The sequence below is a fragment of the Semicossyphus pulcher genome, unplaced genomic scaffold, assembly GCF_022749685.1.
Source record: "Semicossyphus pulcher isolate SPU_LCO1_2020_fin unplaced genomic scaffold, fSemPul1.0.p SCAF_7, whole genome shotgun sequence".
Taxonomy (NCBI): Eukaryota; Metazoa; Chordata; class Actinopteri; order Labriformes; family Labridae; genus Semicossyphus; species Semicossyphus pulcher.
Genome location: NW_027211748.1, coordinates 5,683,363 through 5,695,428, shown reverse-complemented (window position 1 = coordinate 5,695,428; position 12,066 = coordinate 5,683,363). Strand labels below are relative to the sequence as shown.

At 44.0% G+C, this 12,066-nt stretch overlaps 1 pseudogene; it reads left to right on the top strand.

The window, feature by feature from the left end:
- Window positions 1-7,411: 7,411 nt before the first annotated feature.
- Window positions 7,412-9,018, top strand: LOC138611194 (uncharacterized; annotated as a pseudogene).
- Window positions 9,019-12,066: the final 3,048 nt, after the last annotated feature.

The following is a 12,066-nucleotide window of genomic DNA, read 5'->3' as shown; positions in this document are numbered from 1 at the left end:
CCACTCTGTTAATATGGAATAGATCGGCTGCAGGAGCCGTATTGGTCAACAGAGCTGTCAGTCATCCTTTTTACAGCATCAAATAACTAATTAAAAATAAACTTGTCACAAAAATGAACACTTGGACATAAATCAGCATGATAAGAACTAACTATAATGACAGAAACCATGTTTGAGAAAAATGTATTTGACATGTATTTAGATTTTATAGTTTGTCTTCAGTTTTACCTTTTTCTTTTCTTTTTAAAATTGTATTTAAACTTTTCCGACTTTGTTTCGCTTACCTTATATATAAAGGTGGATTCAATGGATTTATTTTTTTATGATTGCATGTTTGTATGTATGTATGTATGTATGTATGTATGTATGTATGTATATGTATGTATGTATGTATATGTATGTATGTATGTATATGTATATATATATATAACTTTATTTTCTTAAAATCACCCTGTACAAGATATACAGAAAAACTCTTTTTCAAGCACACACAAAGATACATCCTTATATGATAATTACTTGGCTATACAGGTAGGAAGTTAAAATTACTTAAAGGGCTTAAAGATTTAACATATTTTCATCAATCAAATATAATTTTGTATTGCCAATAGTAGATTGTAGAGGAACTGAAAATTGAGACCTTCCCCAACTTCCATCATTGCCTCCAACAGCCTGTGGGCTGATTTTTATGTAAAGCACTCTGGACAGTTTTTCTGTGAAAGAAGAGGATGTGACATATCTGCGCGTTCACGAGTACCTCTGCAGAGAGCTCATTCTACGGCACTACAGTCATCAGTGTGCAACAGGAGACAACGCAAGCTGTGAAATGGAGACGGATAATGCCAGCAAACGACCGGCACCCACAGCAACACCAACACAAACTACACACAAGAATAAGTTTTATCTATTGAAGCCCGTCTGACCAAACAGGAATGTGATCGACTTAAGGGGGGAAACTAGAGTCAACATCGACAGGACATGCGAATCATGGAGACCTTCGATTGCTTTTGGGGACCAAAACAGACCCACAACTTATTGTTGTCATAGAAACAAAACCCGCGTGCAGCGTTTTCTCTCACAGCACAAGTGATTTAAGTACCATGGTAACTTAAAGAAACCCTTAATTGTTACAATTTACCCATGAATGGTCAGCATCCTTATTGATACTGATGGTTCTTCGACCCAACCCTGCCTGTAGAAGGGTTAATTCGTCCAAAGTTTTCGGTGTCTTCTCCAAATACTTGTTTACAAGGTAAAACTGTACTGGAAAACATTGACAATATTGAGCCGTAGCAGTAGAATATGGTCTCTTTTTCCGAGTAAAATTCTTCATGAACAATCCTGGGAAAGATCTATAGAAGAGTATAAATGAATGATGAGACAGTGGAAGAGAAATGTATTTAAAGGCAAATAATGCTGGGCACTACATACTAAATTTTAATTCTGAAATGATCAGAAGAACGAAAACAGCACTGTCAAACTATCGCCTGCAAATGACAAACCTTGCCATATTCTGCTGTACTGTGTTATTACACTGCCTCCCTGCGGCAGTTGCTGGCACTGACTTTAGCCAACTTCATATCCTTGGGTGGTTTCCACCATAGCCCATGGGTACAAACTCTATTTCTTTGTGTGTAATTAAGATTAGTTCCGAAAGAGGGGTCCTTCCCGGGCAAACAGTGCCAAAGGTCTCCAGTGGAATGAGATGCTTGGGCAGCATCTCCGTGTCCTGTGGTGAACAAACATCTCTTGGCAGAACACGTGGTAATTTCATGTTGTTCGGTAAGTTAAGGACCATTGCAGTCAAAGCATTTCTGTCAGGTGGATATAGAAGAATTTCTTCCGTACTGTCTACATCTTGATGACTAGACACATCAACGTCTGTACTTCTGACTTTCAGGAAAAGTTCAGGTCGGGTCTTGTTCAAGTGTCATTTTGCTATGGACTTGTGAGGACAGGAATTCTTTGGTTTAGAGCATGGGCAGTGCCAAGTATTTCTTTTTTAGTCAAAACACACAGTTACTCTCCCTAACCGGTAAAAATATGAGGTGCATGTTTCCAGTACTGACACATATATTTTCGATGTCCCCTGGTAGAATGTGACCTCTTTACTCAGTGGGCAGCTCTTAGACTCTGCTTCTTGCTTTTTAGTGAGACACATTTTCTTCGTGTTGTCAGAAATCCACTTTCGTCTTACCATATCTGACAGAACTTCTTCCTTAAGCGTGGTGTCTGGTTTGGATGAAAGCGGACAGTATGCTAACGAGACTCCAGAGTCTGCAGAGGTGCCAGAAGGTTCAGCGACTCCAGAGGCTGCAGAGGCGCTGGAGGGTGCAGAGGCGCTGGGACCTGTTGATGGGTGAGCTAACCTACATTTCTCCACGTGGTTCAAAAATAAATTTTGCCGGGTTATGGTCCTTTCACAATAGCAACAGTGAGAGTGATAGCTTTTGACACATTCACCTTTGCATCTGTACATTTTATACCCTACAAATGAAGAGAAATCCAGTTTACAAACTACTCATACATACATACATACATTAGTCTTAAGAAAATGTTCAAAATAAAAACTGAGTACAAATGAACACTGGAATAATATGCTTAACATCACTCGTGGACAATTTGTACATTTTACAAGACCTGCAACATTTAGTCGGTGTATGATGAAACGTCAAGGAATCCTGTTTTTGCTGACCAACGTTACGTGACACTAATGTTAACTGTTACGTGACACTACAAGCCAACCCCGGCTTTATTAAATTTAACGTTATCTAAAAAGTTACTTGGGAGAGCGCTTCAGAAAACCGACGTTTTAATGTTGGCGGTAGAGTAAAACTAGCTAGATAACGTTAGCTTCTTTTCGTCTTTTTGCCCACCAATAGTCATTATCCTTCCAGAACGCTTAACATACTCTAATAACAACACTAAGCGAGGTGGGTTAAGTTTTAAAAGATTTCAACAACACAAAATTACTTCTACGCTTCAATTTACACCGTTATCTCTGGAAAATATTCTTACGGTTGTGTTTACGTGAGCCGCCATCTTGCCGACAACCTCTCGCTTTGACATCTCGCGTGGTTATGTGTTTTGATTGTGGCGATCCCCTGCCAGTCTGTCTTCCTGTAGTGTTTGCTTGCTTATTTCAGGTACTGGGATTTGCCATGTAGGTGGAGCTGGGAGGGTCGTTAGCTGATCCTGCCCACCTGAGCTGGGCCTCCAGAAAGGCATAAAGGCCTGCCTTTCTTAGAAGCACTCTCTCACTCAGCTGGGCCTGCTGCATCCTCCTCAATCTTTTTCCTTTGTTTGGTTTGCTGTATGCATCATACAACATTTCCACTCATCCACACTGCAGACATGAATGATTACTCACATATTCTTATATCACATTAGTTATCTGATATGTTTGTTAATGTAAGTTAAATAAAAAATGTATATGATTGCTTTATCTGCGCGTGGCCTCCATTTTTGTTACTGGGCCTGAGCCAGGCGGTAGCATGATCAACTTCAAAGAAGGGGGCGTTTCTTATAACAGGGCATGTCTTGTAGCAGGGGGCATAACGTCAATGGTCTTGGAGGCTGCAGACAACCCCATCTCAAAAGATGGGCCAGATTTTGTGTGCTGCGTTTGCCATAGATTATTGTTTAGACATCGGGTTTTAAGTTGTAAAACAGATGATTATAAAGAGATGATTAAAAGAAGGACTGAGTACTGCCTTGTGAGTGGTTGGATACAGCTAGAGGTCAGCTGTGGATTTGTTATACGTCGTTACACAAGTAGCGATGCGTGATATTGGATTTTTTGCTGATTTCCAATATGCCAATATTTTCCAACCCTTTTTACCGATTTCTATACCAATATTAGGCACATGTTTTTTTCCACCTAAATGCAGAGAACATCAAGTCTGTAGTGGAATTGATATCATGCCTACTCTTATTGTAGTGGCCAATAACTACAATACCGCATCTTGCAACCTTCAAAAGGTCACTTGTCTGATCACTCACGTTTCTCTGAGCGCACCTGAATGCAGCATCCCCCCAAAACAAGGCAGTGAGGGAGACATGCCCGGACTTGTTCACTGCACCTACTAGGGAGACATCAGTGATCACCAACAGACTCTTTTTATCGTGTGTGCATCCATGAATATGTAAGTTAGTTTTGCACTTATGTTTATGTTACACTCTGTTAGCGTCAGCTTTGGCTGCGAGAGTTTTTGGCGTGTTTGATGTTAAGTCCGGTAAAATTATGAGAATGTGAGCTAACCGTTAGCTAGTTAAGAGTTGTGAAAGAAAGTTGTGTTTAACTTCTATTCATTGGCTGGAGTTTAATTAAGACAAAATTTCCCTCGGGATCAATAAAGTATCTCTCTCTATCTTTATTTGTATATTGTTGATAACTTTGTGCAGGCAGTGCTCGTGCTGATTTAATGTCGTAGCATTACGTCAAGCTTTTTTAGAGAATCATCAAGCATTTAGGCTTCATTAAAACGTCATTTTATGGGCGGAGAATATCATCTGCCAATAACGATATGTCATTTTCAAGCCATAATCTGCAGATGCCAATAATGTGCCGATAATATCATTCATCCCTAATTTTAAGATTAAATGATTAGACATTTTTGAATAGAAATTTACCCTCGTTGAAAGGGGCACCACCTCCGATTAGGAGGAAATTAAACAAATAGAATTACAGGAAAAATGTATCAGTGTCATACAGAATATTATTTAATTTAGTTTATGGCGGATAAATGGACGAGTAGTTTTATGCCTACTTGTTGCAGCATTGTCAGAGGGTTTCTCCAGTTGGTTCCAGCTGTTGTTCGCTCGGGTCCGCTGATTCAAAGGCTCCGCAATGGGTCTTCACCCAGTGAAAGGCCATCACTGCCAGTCGACGGATGCAAGAATTGAAGTTAATTTTAGCTGGCCTGGGCATTCACCACAGTGGATCGGTAGGAGTCTCTGGTTAGCTGCCTGGGCAAAACATGCTGGTCCCACGTTCAGTGCTGGTAGTCAAAAGCCGAAGGTGGACAAAACTTCTTAATGAACTTAAATATTTTTAAATTTAAATTTAAATTTCGCTGAGTTGGATACAACTATGCGTGACTTTGGCGGTCGAAAAATTATGAAAAGTCCAGAGAAAAGAATTAGGATTAAGAGGAGTATATTGTTTACACAATTTCCGCGCAAAGTAACATATTCTTTATCACTGTCAACTCTAGATGTTCAACAGTTGTTATTAAAACACACATTAAATGAAAATGGAAACATAATCAGGAACACAAGATAATGCATACTATTCCTAATTGATTGGTTTCCTAACTTTATCATTACTACACTAAAAGAAATAGAAGTTAAATGACTCGTTTTAATAAAGATAGCCGGGTTATTAATAATTTACAGTCGTATTGAACACGTCCATTGGATGGCAGTATGACCACACGGTAGATGTTGACATCACAATTGTAATTTGGTATCTCAGTCAACATGTACAGAGGTGGGAATTGAACCATTTTGCTGGGAAACACAAATTGAGTAACATGAACTTGCTCAATCACCTCAATCACTCATTTCCTGTCATGTGCCTATATAAGTTGCACTTCCCTTCTCACTTGTCTGCTCTCGTTTCTTGTGCACGCCACAGAACTTCGAACTCGCTTAACACAAACAAAATTTTGACTTACCATGGATCACTCCCACGCGGACCTCCTGTCCCTCACCCCGTCCGACGAAGAGCTCTTCAGCCCGGCCTCGGACCCCTCGCTCATCAGCTTGCAGCATGACGCGGAGGGTTTCGGCGTGGTGATCGCTCCAGAGACCCCACTATCCACTGCCGTCGGCCCAGCAGTCTGGACTCCAACAGGGAGCTTCTCCCGCAGGCGACCTGCCCGCTCCAGTCGGGCGAGCGGGGTCGTTTCTCCCTCGGCCACCTCCACCCATTCCGGTGCGGCTCCCCGCGGCTGGCGACCTGCGAGGGACGCAAGCTCAACTCCACGCCGAGCTCACGACCGCTGGTCCCGCTCGCACGCTCTGGTCCTTCTCCTTCGCCATCTCCGACTGGACAGTCGTGGGCCTCCAAAGAGTTTTGAAGGAAAGGGGAATCAGGAACCACCGCTCTGACAACAAAGTAAAACTTTTCGAACTCTTTACACACTCCTTCGTGCAACAATCTATTCCAAAACAAACTGCCACTTCCGTAGCCACACGTCGACGGAGCACGCACAGGCGTGCCAGGTTTTCTCCCTACAACTACTTCATCTCACCTGCCTCCACTGCCCTCAACTGGCACCGGGTTGCCAGGTTGTCTGCCAGCTGCCAGTTCTTCCCACCTGCCTCCACTGCTCTATACTGGCACAGGGTTGCCAGGTCCCCTCCCTGCCACCACTCCCTCCCACCTACCTCCGCCACCCTCTACTGGCACCGGGCTGCCAGTTTCTCTCCGTTTTCTCTCCTACCTGCAACCTCCACTACCAGCTGTGCCAACCGGATCGGCACCAACACGTGGCTGCGCCCACCAGCCTCCTTTCGTCATGCCATCAACTCTTCCCCTGGCCACAACAATCCCGCCGACAGGCAGTCTTCAGTTTTCCTTGGCTACAGCCACCCCAGTGGCTAACCAGCCTCCTCCTAAACCATCTCCCGTCGCAGTTACCTTCGCCATCAGATTCTGACTGGTAAATATATAGACCTTGCAGAGTTGCTTCTATCCTCCCTTGACCAACCTTCTCAACCGCGTCTTCTCGACAGCCACGATGGCTTCTTAATCATGCACGCCAAAGCCCCATCTCGATCCAAGGAGCTGACAGCAGTGGAGTTCGCCTATGCCTTCTCCCTGTACAGAGACGTCATCTGCTCCGTCTACCCAGCCCGTAGGCAGGAGCTTGATGACTACCTCTCCCTGGTCCTCGAGTTAGCCCTCCGTTTTGGTGCCACAGGCCTCTACCATTACCATGTCCAGTTTTCCTCCAACGCAGCAGCTCTGCTGCAGCAATTTAATAAGGGCACCTTCTGGGGTAGCCTGGATCAAGAGCTGTACTGCCGCACCTTCGCAGCACGTTCCAGTCTCAGCAGCCATACCTGTGGTTCATCAGCTCACCCAACGACTGCCTGCACCATCCCCTTCAAAAAACCACAGATCCAAAGCCGGCCTTCCACATTCAGTCACCTTTCTGCCACTATTCCACCTCCCACAGTCGTTCCAGAAGCCACAAGCTTTGCTGCCTCCATGCCTTTACCCCAAGGAATGGATAAAAAGGGCAGGCCAGTGTTGAAATTGGGGGGCCGCTCTATCTGCAACAACTTCAATGATTCAGGCTGCGCCATGTCTCAGTGCCGATTCCTCCATGTGTGCTCCTTCTGCGGCGGCGGCCACTCTCGTACCGCCTGCCCCCATAATCCCACTAAACAATGACTAGACATGTCCGCTTCCATGCCAGTCAATATCCCTGCACTAAAGGTTGCATTAAGGCACCATCCAAACCCAGGTTTCGTTAAGTTTCTCGTCGATGGTTTTTCACACGGTTTCCATCCCGGGCTCATCTCATGTCCTTCCACTTCACTATCATGCAACAACCTTCAGTCCGCCATCAATGATCCAGAGGCCGTGGATGCCCTGCTGGACAAGGAGGTAAAGGAGGGTTTCATGATTGGCCCCTTTTCTCAACCACCCTTCCCTAATTTCCGCATCAGTCCCCTCAGCATAGCCACTAGAAAATACTCGGGCAAAAAGCGTATCATCAACTTGTGTACCCCTCACAACAGCCACATTCTGAGCATAAACAGTCTGATTCCCAGCGACACGTTCTCCCTCAAGTACCCGTCCATGAAACACGCCATTTCTCTGATCAAACTCGCTGGCAGGGGAGCTTGGCTTTTGAAGGCAGACATCACCAGCGCATTCAAGATCCTCCCTATTCGCCCTGATTTCTGGTGTTACTTTGGCGTGCGGTGGAAGGGTGGCCACTATTTCGCCGTCAGACTCACTTTTGGCTGCAAGAGCAGCCCCAAGTTGTTCGACTCCCTGTCAGAGGCTTTGTACTGGATTCTGTCAAACACTCATAAACTCCTTTACATGGTTCACCTCCTCGACGATTTCCTTATTGTGTCCCCTCCATCGCCTCCCCCAGCTTTCGGTTTGACCATGCTGTCATCTGTCTTTTCAGAGCTCGGCGTCCCTCTCTCTGGGGAGAAAACGGAGAGTCCTTCAACATCGCTGGAATTCCTTGGCATTACACTCGACACAGTAACGTTTCAGGCTTCTCCTCCAAAAGAGAAACTCAATCGCATCAATCTTCTCATTGGTAACTTTCTCCTCGCCCCCCAGTGCTCAAAACGTCAACTGCTCTCTCTCCTGGGTCACCTGCCATGCGCATAATTCCCCAGGGGCGGTCGTTTATTTCTCACCTGCTATCAATCGCGTCTGCAGTCCCATCGCTTCTCCAAGCAGTCATCCTTGACAGCCCGTCCAGAACCGAGCTGCGCCTTTGGCAGCAGCTCCTAGCAAACTGGAACGGCATCACTTTTTTCTATGATGACTATATTTCTAACCCGCACAGCATTCATCTCTTCACAGACGCCGCCCTGTCTGCCGGTTTTGGGGGTTTTTATGGACAAAAGTGGTTCTCAGCCGAATGGCCACCGGAGTTCTTGCAGTTTCTTCAAAAACCCTTCCAACCATCCTCTGCAGTTTTCGAAATATATCCGGTCGTTATCGCCGCCCTCCTGTGGGGTCACGAGTGGACAAGAAAATCCATCCTCGTTCGATCTGACAATCTCGGCGTTGTTGACATCCTCAACAAGGGTCGAAGCAACTCCCCTTCAATCATGCCGTTCATGCGTCGCCTCACATGGCTATCAGTTACCCACCAGTTTTTTCTCCGCGCTGAACATGTTCCAGGTTTTTGCAATACCATTGCTGCCTCCCTCTCTTGTTTTTCCTTTCAGACATTCAGACGCTTGGCTCCTCATGCAGAGATATACTCAACTCCAGTACCTCCATTTTCTGCCACGACATTCTTCATGTGAACCCGTCCATAGCCAATCTCATCGTCATCTCCCAGGAAGCCATACTCAACAGCATCGCCCCCAGCACCCTCTCCTCCCACTTGACCGCTTGGTGTTCCTTTCATTCTTTTCATGAAAGGTTCAACCTCCACTTCCCATCATTTAACATAGCCACCGTATCTAGCTTTATCTCTCATGCCCACCTCCCTCTGGGCCTAAAAATACCCACCATTAAAACATACCTTAGCGGCATAAATTTCTTTGCTAAGCTCATCACAGGAACCCCATGTTCTCCGTTGGCGCTTACCCAGCTGTCAATGCTCATCAAAGGCTTCCAAAGCCATTCGCCAGCTACAAACCCTCGCCGCCTTCCTCTGACCTCGGATCTCATGTACCGTTGCATTTACTCCCTACGCACCAACTTTCTACCCGATCTCCTAGCCTCCACGCTCGAATCCATGTTCCTGCTGGCTTTCTTTGGTTTTCTTTGCTGCTCAGAGTTCACTTCACCATCAAAAAATTTCAATCCACTTCTCCATCACATCGTGTCTGATCTCCAATGTGTCTCAGAAAACTGTTTGGTTGGTTTTACTTCGTTTAAGGGTGTAGACCAAACTGGCAACCCTCTCCCAGTCACGTACTTCAAAGAAGACTCTCCTCTCAGTCCTTACGAACCCTTAGTGCGACAGATTTTAGTAAGAAAATCTCAAAACGCTTCTCCCTCCGACCCCCTGTTCATTACAGAGCCTGGTCAAGTAGCCACCCGATCTTGGTTCCTGGCACACTTCAAACAATTTCTAACTCTGTCTGGTATCTCCCCTAACCTATTCTCCGGCCACTCCTTCCGAGTCGGAGCAGCCTCAACTGCCTACGGCCGAGGGGTCCCAGATCACATGATTAAGACCATGGGTCGATGGTCTTCCCAAGCTTACCAGCTTTAAATCCGCTCCAACTTTCAAGATCTCCGCAAAGCTCAATCCTGTCTCCATCCTCAAGGAAGCTTTTGGGGGTCCGTCAGCCCGGGAGCTGCTGCTGATCCTCAACGAAGCCTTCCCCACACCACAGCCTTTATTCATCCTTAATATCCTCATATTCAAATCATTTCACATTTCATCATAATAATAAAATGTTTAAATATATCTGATTGATGGTGTGGTCCTTGCTCGTGAACTGAACTTGTTTGTGTTCTTGCCCCTAGTAACAACCTGACAACCTCCAGGACCATTGGTGAAGCTGGTGAAGACTTTGGTGTTGTTATAATATATATATATGTAATATATAGTATACAATTATATATGTTTATGTAAGTGTATCTCAAGAAAAAGTTTGTAATTTCATGTTTTGATAGGTATGTATAAATAACTGTTATCTAACCTTAATTGTTATGAACAGGTTGTGGCTGTGTATTTCCCTCCACGCCTCTGCATGGATGTGGCTCCTCAGGAGCTTTTGCGGCAGGAGTTTCATCGTGTAGCAGCTCGTATGGGTATGTATTCTAAAAGATCTGATGTATAGTGGTCTTAACTGTATAATTTATATGTTAGCAATAAATATGTAATTGAATTATATTAATCTTTTATTAAGTATTTGGCGATATTTCATTATTTCTGTTGTCCTATGTTAGGTGTGAAGTACTTGTCCAATGCTGAGCACTTCCCTTTGTCCCAGCATGAACTGTGGGCCACTGATGGCGTAAGTGAAATGTTGTTTGTGACTAAATCACTTTATGCCAGATACATATGGATTGCATGTGATTGATATATTGTATCATGTATTTTGAACAGATCCACCTGTCTGAGGATGAGGGGATGCCTATCCTTGCACAGTTGTTGTGGAATGCTGCTTATACAGTAAGTTGGATGTAAAAAGCTTTCGGTTTAGATTTAGTTGAAGTGTTTATTGTTGACCGCGTTGTTTGTCTGTAATTCTTGACTTTCTAAGTGTTCATTTTAACAAATGATGCTTGCAATGTAGTTGTGAAATAGAGATATAGTAAGTGTAAAGTAATAGTATGAAATGTAAGTGTTGATAAAACAGTACCTGTGTTTTAACCAACAATGGTGTGTTTTATTACAGAGGAACTCGTCAGGGGAGAGCAGGATGGTTGAGCAGCAGGTTTGTTGTGTTCTCTCATGCTATCACAGAAAAATCCACTCATGCAGCTTTTAGAAATGTATGCATTTTGTATATGATGTATTACAGTATGGTCTGCTTATGAGTTGACGGACTCAACAATAGTATTGCGTTTATATTTGTCTTTTGCAGTTGGTGAAGGAGTGCTCCATCCCATTAACACCGGTGTGGTTTAGTTTTGCACTGTTGGATGCGATGGACAAGGTTGTACCATCAGGCGTGCCCTGTCTTGCAGAGTCCACAGGTGTTCCCAAAGGCAGAAAGGTAAATTTGAGGAGATATTCTACTTTGTATGTACTCTTGATTAAAACAATGAAAATGCTTAAATTGTGTATATGCATTATGCAATACAATTGCTAAATGATGTCATGTTGTTTGTTCATCAGAAGCCCATTGTGGTACAGAGGAAGAGGGCTGTGTCCTTGAAGAAGAGCGTGTCACAGTGCCAGGTAAGTTATTGTTTTTATTTTTTATGTTTCAGTTATATATGTATGTTTGTTCTATAGCGAGGACAAGACAGAGAGCAAGGCAGTGTTTTAAGCATGTACACTAAGAAATATGACAGTTTGTGAAGGTACCAATGTTATTGTGTTCATGAAGTTTATTCATGTGTTTTCTTGTTCCTGTTCTTCTCCTACCAGTGTTGTGTGCGTGGCTGCAAAGGAGGAGGTTTGTCTATTTTGTATTTATATAATGAATGTATTTATTAGTAACAGTGTCCATCAAATACACTTTGCTCGAGTATATGTGATTGTTTGTTGCCAATAAGTGAGTTTAGTTTGGGCAGTTCATTTATACGTTTTGTTGTGGATGTGTTGTTGTAGGTGAAGGCATCACTGGGCAATGAGGGGTGTTTGTCCATGACATCATCGTCCACATCAGTTGTGCAAGTTGCTGCAAAGGAGGAGGTTTGTGCTCTAGTTTATTTTTACAGAA